Raw genomic sequence first — 22,621 nt, 5'->3', positions numbered from 1 at the left:
GCGCGTTTTCATCGCGCGAGAAACGCTGCGACGTGGGCACAGACGCGGAATTCCAACGAGCGGGACCCGGCGAAAATGTCAATGAGTCGATCGCGAACTGCACGAGGAACTCACCAACAATAATCGCGAGCTGCCTCGAGAGGATCTGAAATTTCCGCGTTCCACTGCGAGATATTCAAATTTTTCAGAACAGACACTTCTCTGGCTGATCAAGCTTTGTATCAAATTCCACGTAGCTAAATTTCGAGATGCCATCGAGCTCGCGAATTCGGTCAAACTTTCCAACCCCTCTGGGTGACGGAGTGTGGTCTACGCGTGCCACTCGATCAGCAGAACAGCAGAAACGAATAGACGTCCCGTCTGCTATAACCTCGCATTCGCCGTAGAATTGAGAGAATCTCGAGACTAGTCGAATATCTGGAAATACCTGTCGTCGTTCGATAAAAAGGGACTCGGGGTGCGCGGCTGGAAACTGGCCGTGGCATTAGTATAATTATTGCCTGCGCCGCTAATAATAGTTGCCGTGTTACTAGTCGCGAGTGGCGTTCTCGGTCGCGACAGTTTTATTGCAAATGCTACCATTAGCTGGGAAAAAGTTATCGGACCAACGGTGGTGCCGCGATTACACGCACCATACGCGGTATTAGAGGAGATACCTGTACTTTTACCCGAGGCGCGCGACGGCATTAGCGCTGATAGGAGTGCTTAATTAATTGTCAATGCGTTTACGCGTACTTGCGTAACGTGACATTTGGATACGGCGAAATTGGTGGTCAGAATTCTTCTGCGAAATTAATTCCGCCGGCCGAGAGTTGGGAGGTCTGCTGATACCGCGGTTAATTCTCTTAAACACCGTATCAGCGGCGCATTAGTAGCAGCGGAGTTAATAGTGTCACTGCTAATGGTGATGTCATTGCCGCTACAATACTGTTATTAGTTCCATCAAGGGGGATATCCTATCTATGAGAATAATGGGACAGCTACCGTTCCGATACCACTGCTGCCAGTCTCGACGCTAACGTAACAATTCAGACTACCGCTGACCATCGCACAGAACGCAACCTGCGCTCTCCGATACGAATAAAAAAAGAAATTGTTGGTCAACGCAGGCCTAGGGACATCGGAACGGAACTCGGAGGACAGCGCGGTAACTTCTACTTCGTTAGGATTCCCGCACGGATATCAACTAGCCTACTAGCCTGACGCGATGAAAAAATAAAATGGAATGCAGGCTCGATTAAGCACCTCCTCTACGAGCACGCCACCATCGGCCGCCCATACTTCCCGACGACAAAAGCAACCTGTACTTCGCAGCGCGCGGTGACGACTTCGCGGTGGGGGAAGCGGCCTCCAGCAATTGACTTCGCGGCTGACTATACTTGCAACGTCAACAGTCCAACTACCGAAACTACCTTGAAATGTAAATGCACAGCCGACAGCCGATGTCCACGCCGAGATCCGACCATCCGCCGCCGGTCGAAAATAAACGGGGGTCTCCTTCCAGGAGAGATCGACATTCCCTCCAGGAACGGCGAAACGGGTGAATGAAGAGGCAGTCGCGCGCGTTTGGCATGTTCAGCGACGTCCGTGCCGTATTCATCCGTCCGCCAGCAACCGGTCATATAGAATCGTCGATTCCGCGGCGAATGCCAGAGAGTGTTGATAATTTATTTGAGAGACGCGTTGCGCCGCGGGACGTGCCCCACCTTCGCAATCGCGTCCACCGCCCGATCGCTCCGTTGTCTCTCGCCGGGCTCCGCTGCCGTGGCCGTGGTCGCCACCGATCCGCGCATTCTGGATTTCGCGCCTTTTTCGTGCGTTCCATTGTCTTTCGCCAGCCGGCTAGGCCTACGCCTTTTTCGGCCCTGCCACGGGCAACCGGCGGCGCGCTGCCGATCATCCTGATGCTTATTAACGGACGCAGACACACGCTGCTGCAATTGCTACCGGACGCGCATTTTTATAGAGCCCGGGGAAATGTCACGTAGCGATCGTGCGCGACCGATGACGCTGGGGTTCCGCCGATCGCCGTGCATCGGAACTCGACGATAATGTCAATGAGCTGCACCGAGACCGGCAGCTGGCGTATCCGGCTCGCCAATTTCAGCGCTGACGCGATCCAGAACGTTCCTGTTTCCCGTTTTCACGGAGTGGCGATCGATGGAGCGGCGGGCGTACGCGTAGGGTAAAGGCAGGTAATGTGGAACGGCACGTAATATGGAACTTCGTGAAATTTCGATGAAGAAGTAACGAACTCTTCGGGCAATCGCGTATACTAGATTCCTAGAGACTACAGACGATGATACTGACAATTGAGTACCAGTCGGGCATCCATCATTGAAAAAGAAACGTTTATATTTTTCGTGGGGCGTAAAAGTTTCTGAAAAGTGCATCGAACAGTTAAATATTGTAGCGAAGGTATGTTACAAAGTATTATTTTGATATAATTTATCATTAAATATGTGTGTTCTTGGTTATTCAATAATAGTTTACCAATAAAGTCACTTTCTTCGTAGTATAATTCTTAATTTCTTTTCGGAACATGTGTGTACGTAATATGGAACATACCGAGTGACATAGATGAAGTTGATAATGACGATGATGCGAAATGCTTATTTCGCGATGGTAATGATAAAAATAAGGGCAATTAAATGTAGACCCAATGCATTCGCTGCTTTTAGTGGGCACGCGAGGAATGTGGGGCTTCCGACGTATTATTCACGTGCCCAACGTGTAGGAGACGCAGAAAGCAGGAATAAATTCCAAAAATGATGTATATTTATTTATGTGTACCTTCTACTTAATAAATCTTCACTTTTAGTAAAAAAAAGTAAGGATTTTTGAGTTTTCTTTACAAATTTCCTAGGTGTTCCATATTGGGACCCATTTTTTCGAAGGCCGATTTTCACTCTTCAGTTTTTTTATTATAATTGTAAAACACGTGGATTTTATTACATTTGACGATGTAAATATGATTATGATTCCTTCGTCCCTTCATGTCAGTTTTGTTAAAAAAAAAAAAAAATTCCTCTACTTTTAACAAGCTTTCGAAATCAGATGTTCCATATTACCTGCCTTTACCCTACCTGTTTTATGGCAGGAAGGAGGCTACGCGACGGATATAGGCTTAGTGTGGAGATTCTAAATGGGGTCACGATCGAGCGAGGGTTGAGGAGCTGCCGGGTTCTAAGCCGACTCTAAAAGAAGGGAAAGCATTCAGTTATCTAAACAATCGGACGTTCACGTTCTACTGAGAAAGGATGCACGCCGGGAAGGGTACCGAAGGGGTGTCGAGAAAAATTCAACACCGAGGAGAGAGAGGAGAGGGTTAGGAAGAGGAAGCAGAACCGATTCTTTTCGAACGTGTCGCGCGTATGAGTGACTTTGACCGATAGTCCCAGCGTGGGTTCGCCCCGTTATCTTAATGCACGGGGCGAAGAAAGAAGGAGAGAGAAGGAGCGGTTTGAATAATTAAAAAAAACGAGGGAAAAGGGCCGGCGAGAGAGGGTGGACCGGGTGGAAACGCGAGGCAGGTAACGTGGAGGGTGCTAGAGGTGGATGACGAGGGGTTCCGTGGGGCGCCCCGCAGGAACAAATGGAGTCCGGCTTTTCTGTGACAAACGAGCGTCCCCGAAATGTCAATCAAACCGGCCGTACTGGCGCATTCCAAGCCGCTCCACCTGATTTGGTTAGACGTCCAGATATCGAGCAGCTGCGACCGTGCGGCGCGGCGTCCAGCCACGCGAAGCACCGTGGAATTCGATCGCACCGGAGGATGCAGACATTGTGCCTCTTATCGGCGAAATTGTATTGGACCGTCATCGCCCTGTCCACGTGGGACGACGACCCGCCTCGTTGAAAGTTTTGGGCGGCGATATGCCTCTCGTTTCGCGAGCTGGCTTGGACGTCGCTGACGGGGTCCGCGCGGATGAGATACTTTATTATACCGAGCCGAGGACGAGGCGAAGTTCCTCTCGATTCTGATTCCCTCGAGATTTTTTCAGATTAATCGAGCTTCTCGATCACTGTCCATCATCTCGCGAACTTCCGCGAGGCGTTCACGGCGTGGAAGCGATAATTTTACCGAGCAACGGGTCAAGGTGCCGTCGTCGCGCGCCTCGATGGCATTCGACCACTTTAGAAAGTCGACGCTGGCAGCCAGGCTCGCGCGACGATCCTCCGCTCGCCGATATATAAATATTAATAACTACAATATCGTAATTTCAGAAACAATGCGCGCGACACGGCCACACCCGAACACCGCGGCCTAGTTACACGCGCGCGTACGCCGCGCCGTCAGGAGCTCCGTGATCGCGAGATCTACGTTACACCTACGGGCTTGTCTCTTCGCCCAGGTTTTTCACTCGAGGAGGATCCATTTTCGGAGAGAGAATCGGGCGCTGTGTTCGCTCAGAGGTGCGGAAATTATGTCGGACACGGCATTTGGTAGCAGACGAGGCGATGAAGTTTATTATCTTCGAGGGGGATGATTCAACCCTTGCTCGGATTTCTCAATGGTGCCTGCATTCGATAAGCGAGCCACTGATAAGTTCAGAGCTGGCTCGAGCTTCAGTCAAGTCATGTACATACAAAATGTCGACCACGAAAAAAGCGAGTGTCGACTGGTAGACGATGTGGCTCACAAATCATCTTTTTGCTCTGTCACGTTCAGTGGAACGCGACAACGCGCCGTTTTTGTAGCGAGTTTCTTGCCGAGCGGGGCATTTATTCCGCCAATGTATGGAAGAGTAATCCACGGTTCTGGAAAAGTCACAGCGACGCGGAAAATAAGAGTGACTTAATATAGATCCCGCGACAAGAAGTGGAGTCTCGAATCGCTGCAGAGCTATTTCAAGTAAACAGGAAGAAGACACTGCGGTACATGGCAAACATCACGCTTATGACACAAGTATCTGCCTACTGAGAAAATAAAATGAAAGATCGCCGATCGGTATCGAATTCCTATATTCCTCGTCCCAACCGAGTAACGCACAGAAACGAAGCACTGTCTCTCGTTAATTTGCGAACTCGTTCGCGAGATCAGAATCTCGGATGGACCATCCTCTGCACTCTGTACCCTCGGGCGTAAATAGACGAAATTTATTCGCGTTCGTGGATTCGCCGGTGCGACACGTTTATCGCGTAGGATTTATATCGCGCTCGCCGCGGGAATTCCGCTGAAAAATGTGCCGCGCATTAAACACCCGACCAAGAAACTAAATTCCGCCGGGCGATTAGGCGAGGAAGTCGACTTCCGTGCGTGGGTGGCTGTGTATCGAACAATTAACGCCACCGGCCGCAGATAAGCGACTAAGGAACGGCTTAAGCGACCGAGAGAAATGTTTTCCTCCTCCTTTGCAGCTGGAACAAAAACGCGCGATCGCCGATTAACCGCCTCTCCCGTTCCTCTGATATCCGATTACCTCGAATTCCACGTTCGCCGGAAGCCTTCGACCCGTCGAAAATTCAATTTCCAATTCCTCCGAGCAGCGCTCGAACCTAATGCTCGCTCCGATGCATACGAGTACTGCATCGTTGGAGCAACGTTGCGCGGTGAATAAGAGGTGGATTTGGAAGAGACCCGGTCGAGGGATGAACGGAATTGGCCCAGCTTCGAGCGTGGGGATCGCTTTCACAGCTCGAAGCGGGAAAAAATCGAAACGATGACAAATTGCGCGGCGACGCTTCGTCTCCTTGCTATTTTCACGTTAAAGCCGTGCCACGTGAGCTTCACCGTCCCCTCGAAATACCAGTCGTTTGTTGGCGCGAGCCTGTGTATACTTAAATTAAATTAAATCAAGTATACACGCGACAACGCGGCCACTGTGCGCACGGACGATTAAGAGGTGTTCCACTAAATTCTTGGTAAATCGCGGACGGATGCAAATCATCGAGTCATTTCGCGACGTAAATTCGCCGAGTGCGAGGCAAGGCGGAATATCCACAGGCTACTCTCCTCTTTAAGATCCTTTTCGCAGCGGAAGATTCGACGCTTTGGCTAGTGCGCTCAGATTCCTTCATATTTATTATAGGTAATTGCTAATTGGATTCTTGAAATTTCGCCAGCGTTCCGAGCGATACTTTAAACAACAAACTTCCCCTATTTTCGCGGTAGTACGTACAACTCAAAATTGAAACTTGGTCGTGGACTCGAGTCCTCTCTCCTGGTGATTCAGGAAGATTTAAATTTATATCTGGACGAAAGATTCGGGGACATTCGGAACCCAGGGAAATCCCACTCGCGTGGAAGACTATTTAGCGGGGAAGAGGTGAGGGTTTCCGGTGGCAGGGGTGAGGGCGTCCGTGGTTTTCGGGAAAAGATCAGAAGACGACGCTCGCGAGAACGAGATGAAGACGAGCGTCCGCGGAGACAAGCGACGCGGCCTGGGGAGAAATCGTAAATTTAAATTTAGCGAGGCTCACGTGCGCTCGCGCACCTCCCCCCACCCTCTCTGTTTTGTTCCTCCTCTCGCGGTCTGCTCCTCGGAGAGCGCGAGAGGACCGGGTGGAAAAAGTGGCGGGCCCGGGGGCGCGCAGGCAATTTGAATTTCAGAAAGCCTGCGCGCGGATTGACCGCGGTTTTGTCGTAAATTGTCGTGGCCCACCGGCTGGAAAAAGTTGTTCGGGATTTTTAAGTCGAAGCGGGCCCAATCGTCGACCCTCATCCGGATCGTCTCAATAAGGAGACGAATAGGCCCTCTGGTTCCTCCTGGACCGCGCAAGAAAGCGACGTGCCGTCGCCTTTACCCTCACCCCCCTCGTTTTTGTCGCCAAATTTCCGTTTCTTTCGAGCGACACACCCTCTGGCTTGTCGATTTTTCGAGGATGCACCGCCCTCCTGTGCGTATAATATCCGAAGGAGAAGCTGACTTGCCAGAGGAAGAGGATGATTATCAAGAGAGTATTCAAGGTACGCGACGATTGGAGCGCTCTAATTTTAAGAGCGCTTTGCGTAATACTAGATCCATAAAAATCGAAATGATAAATTCGCGCGATCGAGCGAAGTCGTCGGTATTCCGCAACCGGAGACCTGGACGGAGCCGGAAACTAATTGCTTGCACGGCAATCGATCCTTGCTCGTCCGTCACGTCGTTCGCGAAAACGATTACTGCTGACGCGGGAAAGTCATCGGCCGCCGCGAAACTGGCGCCGTCACGGCTTTCGTCCGTTTTCTCGGTGTTTTGCCGGAGAATTTTCTGCGCGACGCGCGTTATTCGAGCGACTGGCGGAAGCCATGTAAAACCGAAAGCCGGTTACTCCGCGGCGTTATATTTCCGAATAGCATGAAAACGCGTGGAGCGGAGGAGGCCAGGCACGGAGACACGTGACACGGTTACGCGAGATTAAATTCGCGGAACAGTTTCAGATCGCCGAGGCTTCTGTCTCTCCCAAACGAGTAACAAGTGGAAGACCGTTTCCTTCTAGAAAATCGTCCGCCACTCCTCCGCGAGAGTCGTCGGGGATCTCTGCGCGCAGAAACACGCTTCGAGGAAGCGGGGAAGAGAAGAGAGAACACGCGTGGAATCGGAAAAAATCCCGGCCGTTCCAGCCGAAGAAATCGGCCGATTTCGCGGAGATAAAAGGCCGGGAGAGCGTGCAACAGAGAATCCAGCTGACCTACTTGCGAGTTGCATTCTTCCGTTGCAGTGTCTCCACGCTTGCGCTCGCGCGTGCTATCGTCGCTGGCGCAGGTACACGCACGATAGCGCGTTCCAAGCCGTTCCGTATCGCGTATCTCGCGTTTTACGACCGCCTTGCCCGACCAAAAAGTCCGTTTCAGGAAAACTGGATATACGCCGTCCCGGAGCACCGTGCCGCGGCCTATTCTCGATGGATCGATAAAACACCTATCCGAGAGCGTCGACGATCGAGCAGCCATGATTTACTCCGGATCCGTCCTGCCATCAACCCTGCGTTATTAATCTCGCCACGTCTCCCTTTTCTGTCTATATCCCTTCGAATTCTTCCAATTACCAGCAGCCCTGCTTCTTCGATATTTTAATACCGAGGACTGTGTTAATTTCCACGCAAAACCGCCTCCAAATTGCGTGCAATTTCCCTGCTCGATGTTTATTCGAACCGAGGCGCAGAAACGGGGAGGGTCGGCCATAATTTCTCCCCGAATTTCGGTTCCCCGTATTCGGTGGCGTTTCTGCGACTGCGCTCCAGGACCAATAACTTGGTTCTTAATCGGCCCTTTAAATTCACCAACGGACGCAAGCACGCGTCATTATTTGAATTCTTAATTAGTTTCTTGAATGTAAAGCCCCGCACGGGAGTGGACGCTCCTTCTAGTATTCCTAATGAAAGTCCTTTCGACTCCGTCCCCCGAATGTTCCTCGTATCGCGCGAAAGAGGGAGTTGTATTTCAAGAGTCGTATTCAAATTGTGCGGCAGAGGACGGTGGTAAGTATTCTTAACTCTCTAAGAAGCTGGACGCCGATTACAGCTGCGATAAAATTTTTCGATCCTCGGGTACACTCGAATCCAGGGACAATTCTGTCGCAGATCTGCGCTCGCGAGCCGCGGCAATTTAATTCCCCACTTTTTAATTTTATACCGCTCACGCGAGACGCGAGGATCTTTCCCAGAGGTTTCTGTATCGCGATATTTACGAACGATAAACGTTAACCCCGCGAACAATCCTGCGAAGCGATAAATTTGTAAATCAGGTGATCCGAATCGAACTGGTCGGTCCCGCGGGAGTTTCTACCGGCAATCGGATTAACGTCACATCTGGCCTGGCGTGCCTGTGTGTTGGTGGCTTTCATAAATATAAACCCCGGTGCTGCATAATCATAAATCTAATGGCGTGTCTTGTCCGTTCCATAAATGACGCCGCTGGAATCCTCTCCGGGTGCAAAGACCCCCGGACGAATTCCCGGCCGGTTCGATCGAACCGACTCGAATTCGGATACGCGAAATCGACTTTCTAATCCTCTCGAGCCTCTTCCTCGCCTCCCGACTCCCACGCACTCGATGATCCGTGAACTCGTTGCGAAACGTCGCTGTTGCGCTCGGAGACCCAGGAGAGGAGTCGAATTATTCTGGCCTCCTTTCGGGGAGAATAGCGGAGCCATAGGGTGGAGTAGCTAAAATATTGCGGCGGAGAACGCTGGAAGAAGCGAGCTCCGAGGCGAGCTTAATACCCTGTTGCTCGAGCAGAACTGCTGGAGCAGGCGGAGGGGAAGATTCCAAGAGACGGTCGTCAGGTGGAGCAAGGAGGCGACAGATCCGGAGCGGAGAAAATCCGCTTAGGAACAATGCAAGGACCTCCCTGGGCAGAAAAGCCGTGAAGTGGACTTGGAGCGGAGCAATCAGCTGATCCACTTGGGACCAGTTCTCCCGGACAGCGACACAGCGTGAACACCGCGAGAGAGGAAAGCTGGTGTGCGGGCAACGCTTGCACTGGCTCACGACACCGACGAGCCGATGCAAAATAACGCGTGTAGGTGAGCAGAGACCAGAGGGAGACGTGGCAGCACAAAGAAGGAGGAGAGGACGGAGCGGAGCAGGGAAAAGAGAAGAAAGGAAAAGAAAAGCTGGAAACGAGGCTGCTGGCGGGGACAGCTGGCGGCTGGAATGTGGGTTAGGCTCCCCATAGGTGGGCCGCTCTAATTATGAATTAATTCCTGAATAACGGTCGAACCCGCGCGACACCGAGCGGCGTTCGCCGATGAAAACGCGATCCGAAGAACCGGTCGCGATCCTCACGGCCGGCAGTGTCCTCCTCCGGGCCGAGATGCTTCCTGTTTCGACGGGGCTTCCTCGAGTTTTCTTGGCCACCGATAACCGGAAGCCTCGTGGAAACACGCTATAATTTATATCTAACACGGATCGCTCATTGGATCAAGTACATGCTGCCAACCGTCGCGCAGAAACGCGAGTTGCAAGAGGACCTACGGTAAAAGCCGCTAAAAGACAGTTTCAAAAGACGACTGACCGCCACGAAGTCTCTGATTAACTCACAACCAAACACCATTCCCGACCACTAACATCTGTTTCAGGAATCTCGAGCCACAAGCTACTCCGAGAGCTATCCCATTTATCTCCCAGCCTCTGAGAGCCACCTCGCTCCCGATCCTCGGCCAATTTCAGGAACCCTGAACTTAACCAGGCCAGCAGGAGCAGCGGAGAGCGCGTCTGGCCCCCTCTTATCGCCCGCTATCAGCCGGCTTAATTGCGCGGTGTAAAAGCGCGCGAGTGGATTCCGCGATTCTGACGGAATGCCTCGGATTGGGCGATGGACCCACGAGGTGGTCATCGACACCGGTGGAAGATGTTCAACAGACACGCGAATAATCGGCCGAGGCACGGTGGCGCGAGGTGATGAATGATTTCTTTGACTCGGGAACGTGGCATTGACTTGTCAGCGGGATCATCGTGACAAACGATCTCTCCCGGGATGCGATACGCTCTTCTTCCGATGTAATTAAACGCCCGACGCCGACGCGGTGTTTCAGGCGGTTTCTATGGGAATCGTGGCTCGTGAAAGGCCGTCCGAGCCGATCGGTATCGACGCGGGGCTCGAGCGCGCCGCGAATTAGGAATTATTCGAATCGATGGGGGCTGATTACGCGCTCGGCGTTATTAATCGGCGGTTGCCACGTGATCGATGGAAATCATTAATTCACGAGCAAGTGGCCCGGCCCGGATTTATCACGCGGGATCTTAATTAACCGGTAAGTAGTGCTACGGGCTCGTAATGAGTGTTACTGATACATATTTTATTGGGACCGGCTGAGAGAGGAAGTGCCTCGAATGTTTTCTCAAGGGAAAGTCCATCTTTTCCTTCCTAGAGTGGTCGGCTGGTATCTGGCAGACGTGAATTCTAAGGTACAGTGAACGCGGTAATTATCACGACTCGATAACCCGAGAACCGTGTTTCTGGATCACGTTGGACCCCAGTCATGGATCCTCCTCCGTTCCTTCCTCCTTTCCATTTCGTTCGCTGGCCGAAAGGTTCTCCAAGGGACTCCTGCCACGAAGGACACGTACGCCGTGGCTACGCACACCACTCGAAAGAAGCAGGGGAGGAGGCAGAGGGAGGCAGAAGAGCAAAGTCACCGATTTAAATTGAAGTCGGGGAACACCCGCGAGGAAGAAACATTCGCTGGCCTATCGGGTTTAATAACACCCGGCACCGAGTCTATCTGAAATTACGGACGACGCTTCGATCCTGCCCTCTCGTTTCTCCTTTTCCTTTCGATCCGATCATCGAGACGATAGCAAGAATCCTGGCCCCATGTCTGGTGCGAGTCCTTCCTGCCGGAGAGTGGCATCTATGCTACTTTCCTCCGCTATCTTTTTTCTACTTCAAGGAGTACAATGTTTGGCGAGGTTTTCGGATCCCCGAGGGCCTTCGTGGAGGCGTTGACGAGGGTTTTCGTGCCCCAGGAGTGGTTTGTTTAATCGTCCGCGGTGTTTGCCGATTTCTCGACTTCTGCGAACTCGTTTGGCCCTCCAGAGGGTGGTTTCTTGCTCTCTGGTGTTCGTGCAAACAGCGTAGCTTCCTAAAGAGTTGCGACTTGGCGAAACGTGTGTGATAAAGTCAGTGGCACTGAACGTGCAAGAAGATCCTGAGAGTAGTAGAATTTTTTAAAGAATTCTTATCAGCTTGAAGTCGAGTTAATTGCTCGCAGGTTAGTGAAGAATATTTCCTCTGGGAACAGAGCATCCCTGGAAGATTGTATTTTCAAAGCGCGGAGTACGAAAAGTTCGAAAAGACCGTGGAACAAGGGCAAGAGGAGAAAAAGAAGGGCAGGCGCGTGGTAATTTTATTCGACGGCTCGTTCGATTATCGTTGAGGAAATTAGTCGAGCATTATTTTCGAAAAATTCGCGTCCGCGCGCCGTGGGAGCAACAACAATTCTCCTCCATATTTATAAGCCACCGTATTACTGAATTCTCGCTTCGGCGATAATTGAAAACCTGCTGAATTAGCTATTAATTCTTACGGCCTAATTTATGCGAAACGAGCCATAACTATTCATAGAGACCGGCGATACTCCATTACAGTCCCGGCCAGAGAACTACAATCCGTATTCTCTACGCTCCTTCTCCTCTTTCCCTTCCTAGTATTTTCCTTCCACGTTCCTCTCTTCCCAGTTCCGTTCCCGCGAATTTCCATATCCGCGTTGCAACGATCATCGAGGGCACCGTCAGCGAAACGAGGCAGATTCGAGGATAGACAGAGAAGATATACAAAGAATGCAAGTTCTCTTCCAAATAAATGACACGTGATCCCGGAGATTTGGAAAGTGCAGGAAAGCAAAGAACGCTGAATCAAAAGCGACTGGGAACGACGAGCCAACAGGAGATCCTCGTGTTCCCGGTGTTGGTGGGGGCCACGAAGAAGAATAGACGCGACACGGGTGCATGTGGCGGTCATTAGTTATTCGAAATTCTTCTGTCTTCGCTTTTTAATTCGTGCATCGAGATCGCGCGGTTTCACTGCCGCGCGTCGATGCAGCGGTGCAGCCCGAGGGAAGAAGAACCCGAGGAAGAAGCAGACGAAGAAATAGGAGAATGGTTGTAAAGGGGAGGTGAAGAAGTGCAGATTCGGACTGGTAGAAGGGTCCGAGGCGGAGAGGGAGGAAGGGGGAGAGGGAATGAGAGAAAATCACGCGTGGTTCGTCATAAGAGGAATTCCTTTAGCGATACTGGGCCCTCCATCTCTTCTTCTTCTTCTTCTTCTTCTCCTCCGTCTCCTTCTCCTCCACCTCCACCTCCTGCTCCGGCTGTTCCGTTCCCCGCCGCCCCTTCTGGCCCAGAGACCCCGTGCTTTTTTACTGGTTTATGGGATTTTTTTCACGCGGACCGCCGAGTCGTACATCAGAGAAGGCTGACTGAGGTCTTTCTCTCCTTCGGCTCGAGTCTTTCTCTCTTCTGCCGCGTGTACTCGCGTTCCCTCGTCCCTCTTTCTCTCCTCCCTTGAACGCGGTTGAAGGGTCGTGTGCGTGTTGCCGCGAGGGAGATGGAAAGAGGAGGCGAACAATAAAAAAGAGCAAATGCCAGCCGCCATAAAAACAACTGAAAGTATTAAAAACTTTCGGCCTTTTACTGCCGAGCTGCCTTCCAGGGGAAGGTACAGCCGGCCGCGTACCAACGACCCGTTCCTTCTTCGTCCACTTCTGAATCTCCCGATGCCTCTCGTGATCCTCCCGACGATGCCTCCGCCCGTTCCGTCGATCCGACCGTGATAATTGAATGTTTCTTTGCAAACTGTTCGTCGATCGACGGCTCCTTCAGATGTACCGCGAACACCGTTCAGGGTAATTCAAACTCCCTTGACTTTTAAACGTAGGCTTCTGGCACGGTGATTCGCTTTCTATTGTCTATCAAACGATCTTATTACGACCGTCGGAGCGATCGAGCTTTAACGCATTCGCGCCAAAAACCAACGCTCCAGATTAACGAGCATCCAGTCGAAGATGCAGTTGAACTGTTGTGAGGAAGAATTCCTGAGAATCCAAGCGATTCGGAACGCATTAGACCAAGAAGAATGCATTTCCACGCGAAACAGTTCCATTCCTGTTGCACGAAGGATCGAGAATCGAGGCGAAGAAACACCGTGAAACGGGGGAAAAGGGAAGCCGCCTGGGTGGCGGGCTGCGGTGCACGGAGAAGAGGAGAAGAAAAAGAAAGAGGGACGGGGACGGAGGAGGCTGCGCCTCGTAAAATTATCGTACTTTAATAAAACGTGTCGTGCAAAACGCGAGGATAACGAGAAAATATAGGGTTCGAAAGACTCGTGAAATTTATAGAGCGATCGCCAGCTCGTGAGGGAAGAAAGAGGGGAGGAAGAGAGGAAGAGAGAGCGGCTTTTTGGGACGTCCAGGTCGGGTTTAGTTCGGAGGCACAATAAGATAGCGAATAAATCAACGGAATACCGAGTGTATCGAGCTCAGAAGTCGATGCTTTACGAGCGAGCGTACCCTTGAATTTCGATCGAGAACAAAGGGGATGGAAATTCGCTATTTTCCCTTTTCTCGTGGACCGGGCTCCCGACCAACAAGAGCACAGGGAGGAAGACAACAATCAGAGTGAACAGAGCGAGCAGAGTCCTTTGAGGCGACATTGTGGCGTCGTCTCTTATCGCAACAATCGATTATATTAAAGTAAACGTGTTCGCGTATATTCCTGGAACGCGTGCAGATTCATTAGCTCATTATTGAACAGCACAGAAATAAAACAACTGACGTAAAATCAATTTATATCTGCCTGGCAACTTTCGTAAACACGATGTCAGAGGTTCTCAGCTGGTTCCGATCTTTCACTAGTGTACCCTGGCAAATCTATTTCGTGTACTGCTTAAAATTTCCTGTCGTACACGACTCACGCTGCTTAACAGTCACGGAGGATCTCGAAATCCTTGGAAATCCTCGAAAGTACGACACTACGGACAGCCGCGAGGCTGTCAATCACCTATATCTCCAAGAAATTTCAAACTATCGAGACTTTCGACGGCTCGAAAGTCTTCGAGACCCACTCGATACTACCATACACTTAACAATTTCACCGAAACGTAATCGCAGAACCAAACAGAGCTGCAGGCCTCGCGAGAGAAGCAGGAAATCTCAGATCAGAACGGGGCTCCTCGATGGAAACTTTTAATCGTCATCCCGAATCAGCTAATTCAAACACCGCTAATCTCCGCGGCCAGATTACGGGGAACGCGGCGACATAAATAAACAACTCTGTGAAAAAGAGAAGTAGACAAAGGAGAGAACGAAGAGGAGGAAGCTGGAAGCAGGAAGAGGAGGAGTGGTTCGGCAGAGCGACAGAGAGCACGCCGTGACGTTCCTGATTCTCTAATCTCTGCAAACCACCCCCCTGGGCCCCCCTTCGTGCGCTGGCTGAAAACTCTTTGGGTGCCCCTGGAGGGCACCTCGGCTACGTTGTACCGCGCTGAGGAGGCCTCCCGCGGCAGTAAATCTCGCGGACAAACAATCATAATTTTCGAAGAGCTAACAAAAAGCAAGAGACTCTTTAAAGGGAGCCGATGCCAGGCAACATGAAATGCGGCCGCCTCCGCGCCTCCAATTGTTTCGAGGTTTTCCCCACCCTCTTCCCCGCCGCGTCCCCAGTCCTCTCGTTTTCTCCTCGTCTACCCTTCGTCCTTTCCCTCTTTCCACGAGATTCGCCCACCGACCGTGCATCAAACGGAGCCCGTATTTCTCTCTGCTTTTCCCTTGATACCTTCATTTCTCTCGCTCCGTTCAGTGTATGGAGCGTATCTGTTGGTACTTTGACACTCGTTGCCTCGACTTGCTCGCGTCGTGGTACCATTCATGCCCTTGAGGATGGCTTTGTTGGGATATAGGGGCAATTGGTTCCGAATGATGGTCCGATATTCAAAGACGAAGACTAGATTACTTATCGTACATGTAATTGCCCGAGAAATTAGAAGAATAAGTAATCACGGAAAGAAGAAACGCCCCCCAAAGAATATCCTGGAGTTCTAGAGCAAGCTTCTCGAGCTTCAAGGTTCCAGCACTTGCAAGCTCACTTTTCCCTCCTGTTTTCCCCCGAGCCGAAACATCGAAATTACAGAGCACGCTAGCAACGTGTCCCTCCGTCATTAAAAGCAACTTCTGCGCAGTTAATTCACGGTACCTGAACGAAAACGGAACGCCTGAAACGAACGCCACTCGTCGCGGCTTATCGTTGCCCGCGATTCTGATTACAGGCCCCCGAGCCCGGGGAATCGTGGCGGCTCGCGTTCCCCATAAAAATTCACCCTCGCCGCCCAGCTGTGCGCCGCCTCGATATCGCGTTTCTTTCCGCGGCTGGTTTCTTAAATCTCCCCAGATAGCATCGTCACGAAAAAATCAGGCGAGCGTTTCTCCGCTTATTTCCACTCGGCCAGGCGGCGAGCAACGCTAATTTTCCGCTCTAGCCGAACGCGATACTCCTCCGCTGGCAATTACGGCCGCGTCTTCGCAACGGGTGGAATTCGCGCGCGGTTTTTAGAATAGAATTTCCAAGGAGTCCATCCTTTGCCGAACCTCAGCGAGGAACAATACGGCGTGGCACGCTAAATCGAGCGCTTTTGCACAACTCTCGGAACCCGAGGCGACTAAGTGGTTGCCAACTGACTTTACAGCCGCCCTTGCAGTAGCCCATCGCTTCCCCGACATAATTCAAATACTTTGTTGCCGCAGGAGTGCCCGCTGCAATGTTCACCGGCTCGTATAAATTATAAATAAACCCGTCGCAGTCTGTTTTCGCGGCTTTCCCAAATCCTACCGACGATCTCGCGTCCCGTGCACGGCTGACGGTGCTGTCTATTTCGATCTACAGGTTTTTCCCTACTTCGGGGGACGTTTGCTGGTCCCGAGGAGGTCGGAAGCAAGAGAGACTTCGAATTGGAACACGACGATGGGACCTAATCGCTGGCTGACACTTAGAGATGGGAAAAGTGACGTTTACCTCGACTTGTTTCAGCGAGTATCCTCGTTTCCTCCGCTTCGTGCGTTTCCTCTGGCCAGCATAGTCCTGGGTGAAACGGTGACGAGCCGGAAGTGGCTGGCCTAGTGGTTCCTCGGTGCCTGGTGCCACCCTAGACGAACAGCACGCCTGTCTGTCGGTCGGCGTGTCTCATCACTCACTAGTAGGCGACAGTGCGAGCTGTCCAGAGGTTCGTAAACGATCACTTTGGCATCGCTGAACACCGAACAGTTCTTCCCTCGGTACGGAGCGGAGCAAGAGAAATATATCGATCACTCGTCACGACGATATTCACTCGCTTAATCACCACCGTCCACGAACAACCACTTGGGGGCCCGTTCTCACCTGAGCTGGCCACTGTCAACCAACGGCGTTATCACTTCTCGAGGCGCGACGCGCGAACCGACTCGCCACCCTCAGAGCCGTGCGAACCGGAAGTTCCCGGCACCACCGATCCACGGGTAGACGAAGTGGACGAGGCGCGATGATGCCACTGTCCTCGCTCCGTGCCGAGCTCTCCGGCTCCTCGAGAGGGCGGCAAGGGGGTGTGTTTTCCAGCTGGCGGTGGTAGCACTGATTTCCCGGCAAAATCTCGAAATATCCTCCACCGGGAGAGCAATCCGCCTCGTTGGGGGGATGATCGCGACGTATCCGCGGGTTCTCCACCCGTGAAACTCGGTCCTCCGTGTATCTTCCACTCCACAGCGATCTCGCCGGCTGGTGGGGGTGGCTCGCCTGTCCAAGAAGTGGGGGTGCTCCGTGGCTTCCGTCCCGCAGGGGGCGGTCTGGTTCTCGTGCGCCTAGGTGCTCGCTGACCCAGGTGACTAAGGTGGGCCAAGAGTCGCGCCCAAGGAACCACCGAGGCGGCGAGCAGAACGACGCGACGGAGTCGATCGCGCGATCCAAAGCTGGCCTGTTCCAACCCCGTGTAACAGGGGGTAGAGAGACACCGGCGGAGGACTGAGAGAGCGCGCGTGTGAACGGTAGCGCGTTCGCAGCACAGAGAGAGTCTTTCACCGAGCCCAGAATGTGAGACAAGCGAGTGCGCGTGGCTCGGCTGGCGCGAGATGACTGAACCCCTCCGAAGGGTGAGAGAGAGACAGAGAGGAGGGGAGCGGTGCCAGTTTTATGCCCCTTCTTCGACGCGCAGAGCCGATCCACGGTTCGCGGCCCCCACCGACGTGCCCTGCAACGATGCCCCACCCCGTCAGACGGAACGACACGTCGAGTTCTCCCCGCCTTCGGTGTCGTTCCACCTCGTCCCCGTACCCCCAGAACACCGAGCGTTTCCCCACGCGGCTCTGTCTTCCTCGTCTCTCTCCGACACGAACAGATCGCGAGTCTGGTCTTCTGTCCCGCGCGCCGACTCCACCACAGGCTAGAGGAGCTGCAGCAGCGAGGATAAAGGGAGACGGATAGAGTGCCACCGTCCCGCAAAACCGTCCAGCCAGAGTTCTTCTTCTGGTCTTCGTCTACTGTCGCGCACTCGTCCACCGGCTGGCGAGCGGCGTGCTGCGCCTCGGGGCTGCTTTCGATGCCTCGTCCACGTGCTTCTTCTTCTTATCGCGCGGTCACCCTCCACGCGGTGGGGTGCGGGAGGCTGTGGGTGGGTCTGGCAGATAGTTTCACGAGGCTGCCGGTTGATTCCTCTCGGTCGGGATGGACGGTTTTGCTACTCGGAGCTCTGTGGTGGCAGTGGATCAGCGAGAGCCAATTGGTAGATACCGAAGACTTTCAGCTCTCATGACAGTGATCTCAGAGATCTCGGAAATTTGTGTACGGAGGTTCGTTGGGCACGAGTAGGGGAGACCGGGGGTAAAAGTTCCGATTTTGATAAAACATAAAAAAAATGACTGGAAAATAATGTAGTTATTCTCTTCACTGTTGACTGATTTCTTGTTAAATTTATTATATTTTCTGATTTTAAGCTTGTATCTGATATATTGTAATAGGTTTTTCGTAGAAAGCAATTTATTTGTGGCTGATCGAAGCGGATCTTCTTACCCCTATATGGAGCAAGTTGTTATCGCATTGGGATAAGTTGTTACTGAGATGTACGAGTTGCATTTTAATGAAATATTTCATTTTGTAATGAAATATAACAGAATTTTATTAATAATGTTTATTTATGAAGGTTCGGACCAACAAAAATATGTTATCTTTAAAAGAAAACCAAAACGATGTAATAACCATAAACATTATCTTTGGTATAAGAACTATAATATACTAATCAGTCTTATATTCGATTGTATGTAGGTTCCTACTTATTGAGACTTGTACGTGTAGCCTACTGTGGCCTCTTGTCCACATTGTAGTATTTTAATAAATCTCGATAGAATCATGTGGCAGATACTGAATTCTCTACCGACAGTTTTTATTTATCTTTACGCGTAACTTCGACTGAAGTCGTGTCCCTTTCCGCCTTTCATTCATACGTTCGCAGCTTAAAGCACAGCAGAAACAATTTATACATCGTTACGGTAACAACGTGCCCCAAGTCACGGTAACAACTAGTCCCTACCGACATATGTAGCAATTTGAGAGCCTATTCTGCTTATACATATATTCAAACGATAAATACTATTACACCATGTTCTTAAATGTCATTTGATCCATAAGAACGAATCAATCTATAATATCGACGTTAAATAATTGAAATGGACCAAAAAATAATGATAGAAATTTTTTTCTCACTTATCTGGTACGCGACTAATGGGTCCTTGCTTACAACCCTCTTTACATAAATGTTTACAAAGGAAAAAGAACTTTACCTAATATAACAAAAGATAGACATGCTAAATTACATGGTACACCGGATAAGACATTATCCGATAATCCTACGTAACTGTCTTTTAAAGGTGTACGCAGATCCATTAAATAAATCAATACTATTAAAGAGAGTACTAGAGTCAGCAATAATTCGATTTATTGGATTAATTAATCCATATGTAGATCTGGATTTAAGTGGTTGTAGTCCTGCTCTAGATCTCAATGCGCGTTCAGGTGCGTAGAAATTGATTTGCATAAGAAGAGAGGGACAATCAATATGGTTATTGATTAAATTAAAAATAAAGAAATGGTCGGATATTCTTCTACGCGCAGCTAATGTTTCGAGGTTGACTGTGTTTAATATCGTAGAGTAATCATGATCGAATATTGACACAGGGTTGTTTAGCTTATATGAACAAAATCTGAGAAATTTATGTTGCAGTCTCTCAAGCACGATTTCGTGATTAAAGCGTTTCGGAGACCATATAATCGAAGCATATTCTAACAAGGGACGAATAATTCAAACTACAACGCTCTTGTTATTTCGAAGATAGAGCCGTCGGAAGAACTTACCCCCGGAAATTTTAGCCGCGGTCTCCCCTACTCCGAGTTTGGATAGACGCGAGTTTAGAGCGAGTAACCAGGGAGTTGTTGAAATCTACGGGGCTCCGTTCGGCAAAGTCAAGCTTCACCCCTGCGCAGAATCGTCAGGGTGCAGTTCTAGCCAATGACGTCACGCGCGGCTCTCGGGCAACCCCGTCCAAGACCCTCCCACTTTTCACCCCCCGAAACGGAGCGCCTGTGTCATCGTCGACGCTTATCGGCGATACGTTTCGCAGGGGTGACGATTACCCTAGCCTCCTTTCGGCTAGTCGCTAATTGAGCCAGAGAGCACTTGTAAAATCGCATGGGGTCGTGGACGTGAAAATAAAGACGGTCTTCTTATCGATCGTCCTACGAATCCTATGCATCGCCTAATCATATTTCATATTCGCAAGCTAGAAACACCACTCGAAGAGCCGAGCCCTCTTAACAATCCTAATTGCCCCGCAAGTCCTGCGAGATCAGAGAATCGTGGAGCGGACAAAGCCAAAACGGCAAGACTGCTCTAAACAGTAAAACTCTCGAGGCTTTCGAATCTCGAACAATATTCGAATCGTTAGTTTGTTATTCCATGCAAGAAGCTGCATCCTGCTTTCCACGGTAACAACGGGGAAACAAAAGATAGCCGGGGCGCAGACTCGCCCTCCGAAGGGACGTTACGAGCAGGGGGTTAGCCCTTGTCCAATAATGTCGAGAGTTTCGCCACCCTCCACGGCCCCGAAGACCTCCCCTTTTTTTTCGCCACGAGTCCCGTATGAACGGAGGAGCATTGATTCCCTCCAGACGTTCCGATCGTCAACGTAATGGAGTAACAATGTGCCGAATTAACCGTGCGCCGCGGTGAAACAATGGCGAGAAACGACCGATTAAAAACGACCCGGCGCTGTTCCCAAGCGCTGGCCCCCGGCTTTTCTTTCGCTCCAATGACGACGGCACATTCGCCGTCCCTTCCAGCTTTTAGATTGACATTTCCGAGCTATTTACACATCGTGCGGGTAGTTTATGGCCGCGGATTAAGGATGATTAAAGATGAAAAGAGTGATGAACGAAAATGGGACTGATTCACGTACTCACCAGGCCATGTGAACGCGCCTCCTCCTTTTCGATTCAACGGCGATTCGACATCCTCATTTGTCACGATTATGCCGCCGCGAACACGACGACTATCGTCCACGCTCGCTCAACACCGTGCTGAGAGGCTGCGAGGCTCTTGTCACCCCGGCGCAAGACGAATCTGGAACAAAGAAAGGAGAGAAGGCTCGTTGAGACGTGTCGCTTCACCGTCCATTGGCGGGCATCGCGAACAATTGCGGATTGAATTAGGGAAAACAACCTCCAAACGGCTGCACTTTGTCCTCCAACTTTCACAGTGAGTTCCGTGGCCGATTAACAATAATTACAGTGGGACGCGAACGGGATGATTTTAACCAAGTAAAGTGATCTCGCAGGCCTCGGGAGATGCGATCAACCGAGCAGGAAATTAATTTCATTTTACGTATCTAGCCTGTTGCGTCACCTGCGCTGCGAAGGGATCCCATTTAATTCGGGCTGCTTTCCACCCCGTCGGAAATCAGGTAGCCGATAGTTCGTGGAAAGTAGAATGTGGGAAAAAGAGTCGCGGTCCGTTAGGTTCCGCTGGCGAAAGGGTTGCTGCGTAACCCTCTAGAAATGGGTCAGGATACCGGTCCCTCGTATCGCTTCCTTAAAGACCCGTTTAGCCTCGATAAAATATCGTGTTTCCTATGGCCGACATTTCTGTCATTTTCCCTGCCAACTCGTGCACTTATAGATCTACCGCAATCTAGCATGTTCACTGTATTCATTTACTTGAAAGCTCTGTAAAGCGACTGATTCAACGGGCGATTAAGTTTCTCCCATGAATTTGGTTTAGGGAGCATCTCGATTATTACTACCAATTTGGGGTGAGAATCGCTGCTAATGGCTCGAAGAATTCTGGAGAGCTGGAGTCACGGTTTTTTCGAACAGAAAGAGTCTCGTTAGCTTTTCCTGGGGGTTTCGAATATCAGGAAAGAAGGGGTTTGTACCGTTGCGGTGTCCGTGTGAGAAAACCATTAGCCAAAAAGGAACCTTTAAATAACGGGCTACCGGTTCAGCCGTCGGTGCCCTGAGGGGTGGATCGAGCAGAGAAAAAAATCGGTACTTTCGATTCCAGGTAGCCAGGATCCGATGGAAATATCTTTCCACGTTATAGGATAGAGCCAAGGGGAGGGAGACGTTAGCGGACAGCTGGAGACGTTTCGAGAAATCGATGGAAAGACTTGTGATTTTCATTCGTCACTGCCTTCCACCTTTTTTGAAGATTCGTATCTCCGAAGAGAGGGAATTGAAAAACTTCCACTGACCTTACCTCTCGATCCTCGTTATCAGGATTGAGTCGTGCCACTTATTATTTGGAATTATTGCCATTCCAAAAGTATTCGTAATCGAGAGGAAGGAATCGGCACAGAATCGATGGCAAGAGGAACACTGCGCAGTGACAGCTGAAGGATCCTCGAGTCTCAAAGGAAAACAGAGGGTCCGAGCGCTAACGGGAAAGGGTGAGAAGAATTTAGACGCGGAAACGACGGGGTGGCAGAGCCCCGTTTGAAAAGGAGAAAAAAGGAAAGAGGACGGTGCAACCCTTTCCTCTTTCCTGGCTGTCGCAGCGAACCACGGAAACCACCTTGGAAATTCTATTCTAAAAATACCCCGCAGTCCCGCGGTTCCTCCGTTTTTTTTCCACCGTTCTCTTTCTCCTCGACCCGCTTTTTTGTCTTTCCACCCCTCGAGAGATGAG

At 50.9% G+C, this 22,621-nt stretch overlaps 1 protein-coding gene across 3 annotated transcripts in view; it reads right to left on the bottom strand.

Moving 5' to 3' along the window:
- The window catches only part of LOC143375428 (zinc finger protein castor homolog 1), a 112,330-nt gene that overhangs the window by 68,836 nt on the left and 20,873 nt on the right, over positions 1-22,621 (bottom strand). The window contains exon 2 of one of the 3 annotated variants that reach the window (XM_076824492.1): positions 20,899-21,058. The gene's annotated coding sequence lies outside the window, so the exon portion shown is untranslated. Of the gene's footprint in view, positions 1-16,434; positions 17,268-20,898; positions 21,059-22,621 lie in introns of those variants that run through there. The other 2 variants (XM_076824491.1, XM_076824493.1) reach the window with 2 other exon arrangements.

This window comes from Andrena cerasifolii, chromosome 12 (genome assembly GCF_050908995.1).
Source record: "Andrena cerasifolii isolate SP2316 chromosome 12, iyAndCera1_principal, whole genome shotgun sequence".
NCBI lineage: Eukaryota > Metazoa > Arthropoda > Insecta > Hymenoptera > Andrenidae > Andrena > Andrena cerasifolii.
The sequence above is the reverse complement of the archived record's forward strand: the minus strand, read 5'-3'. Positions and strand labels throughout refer to the sequence as shown.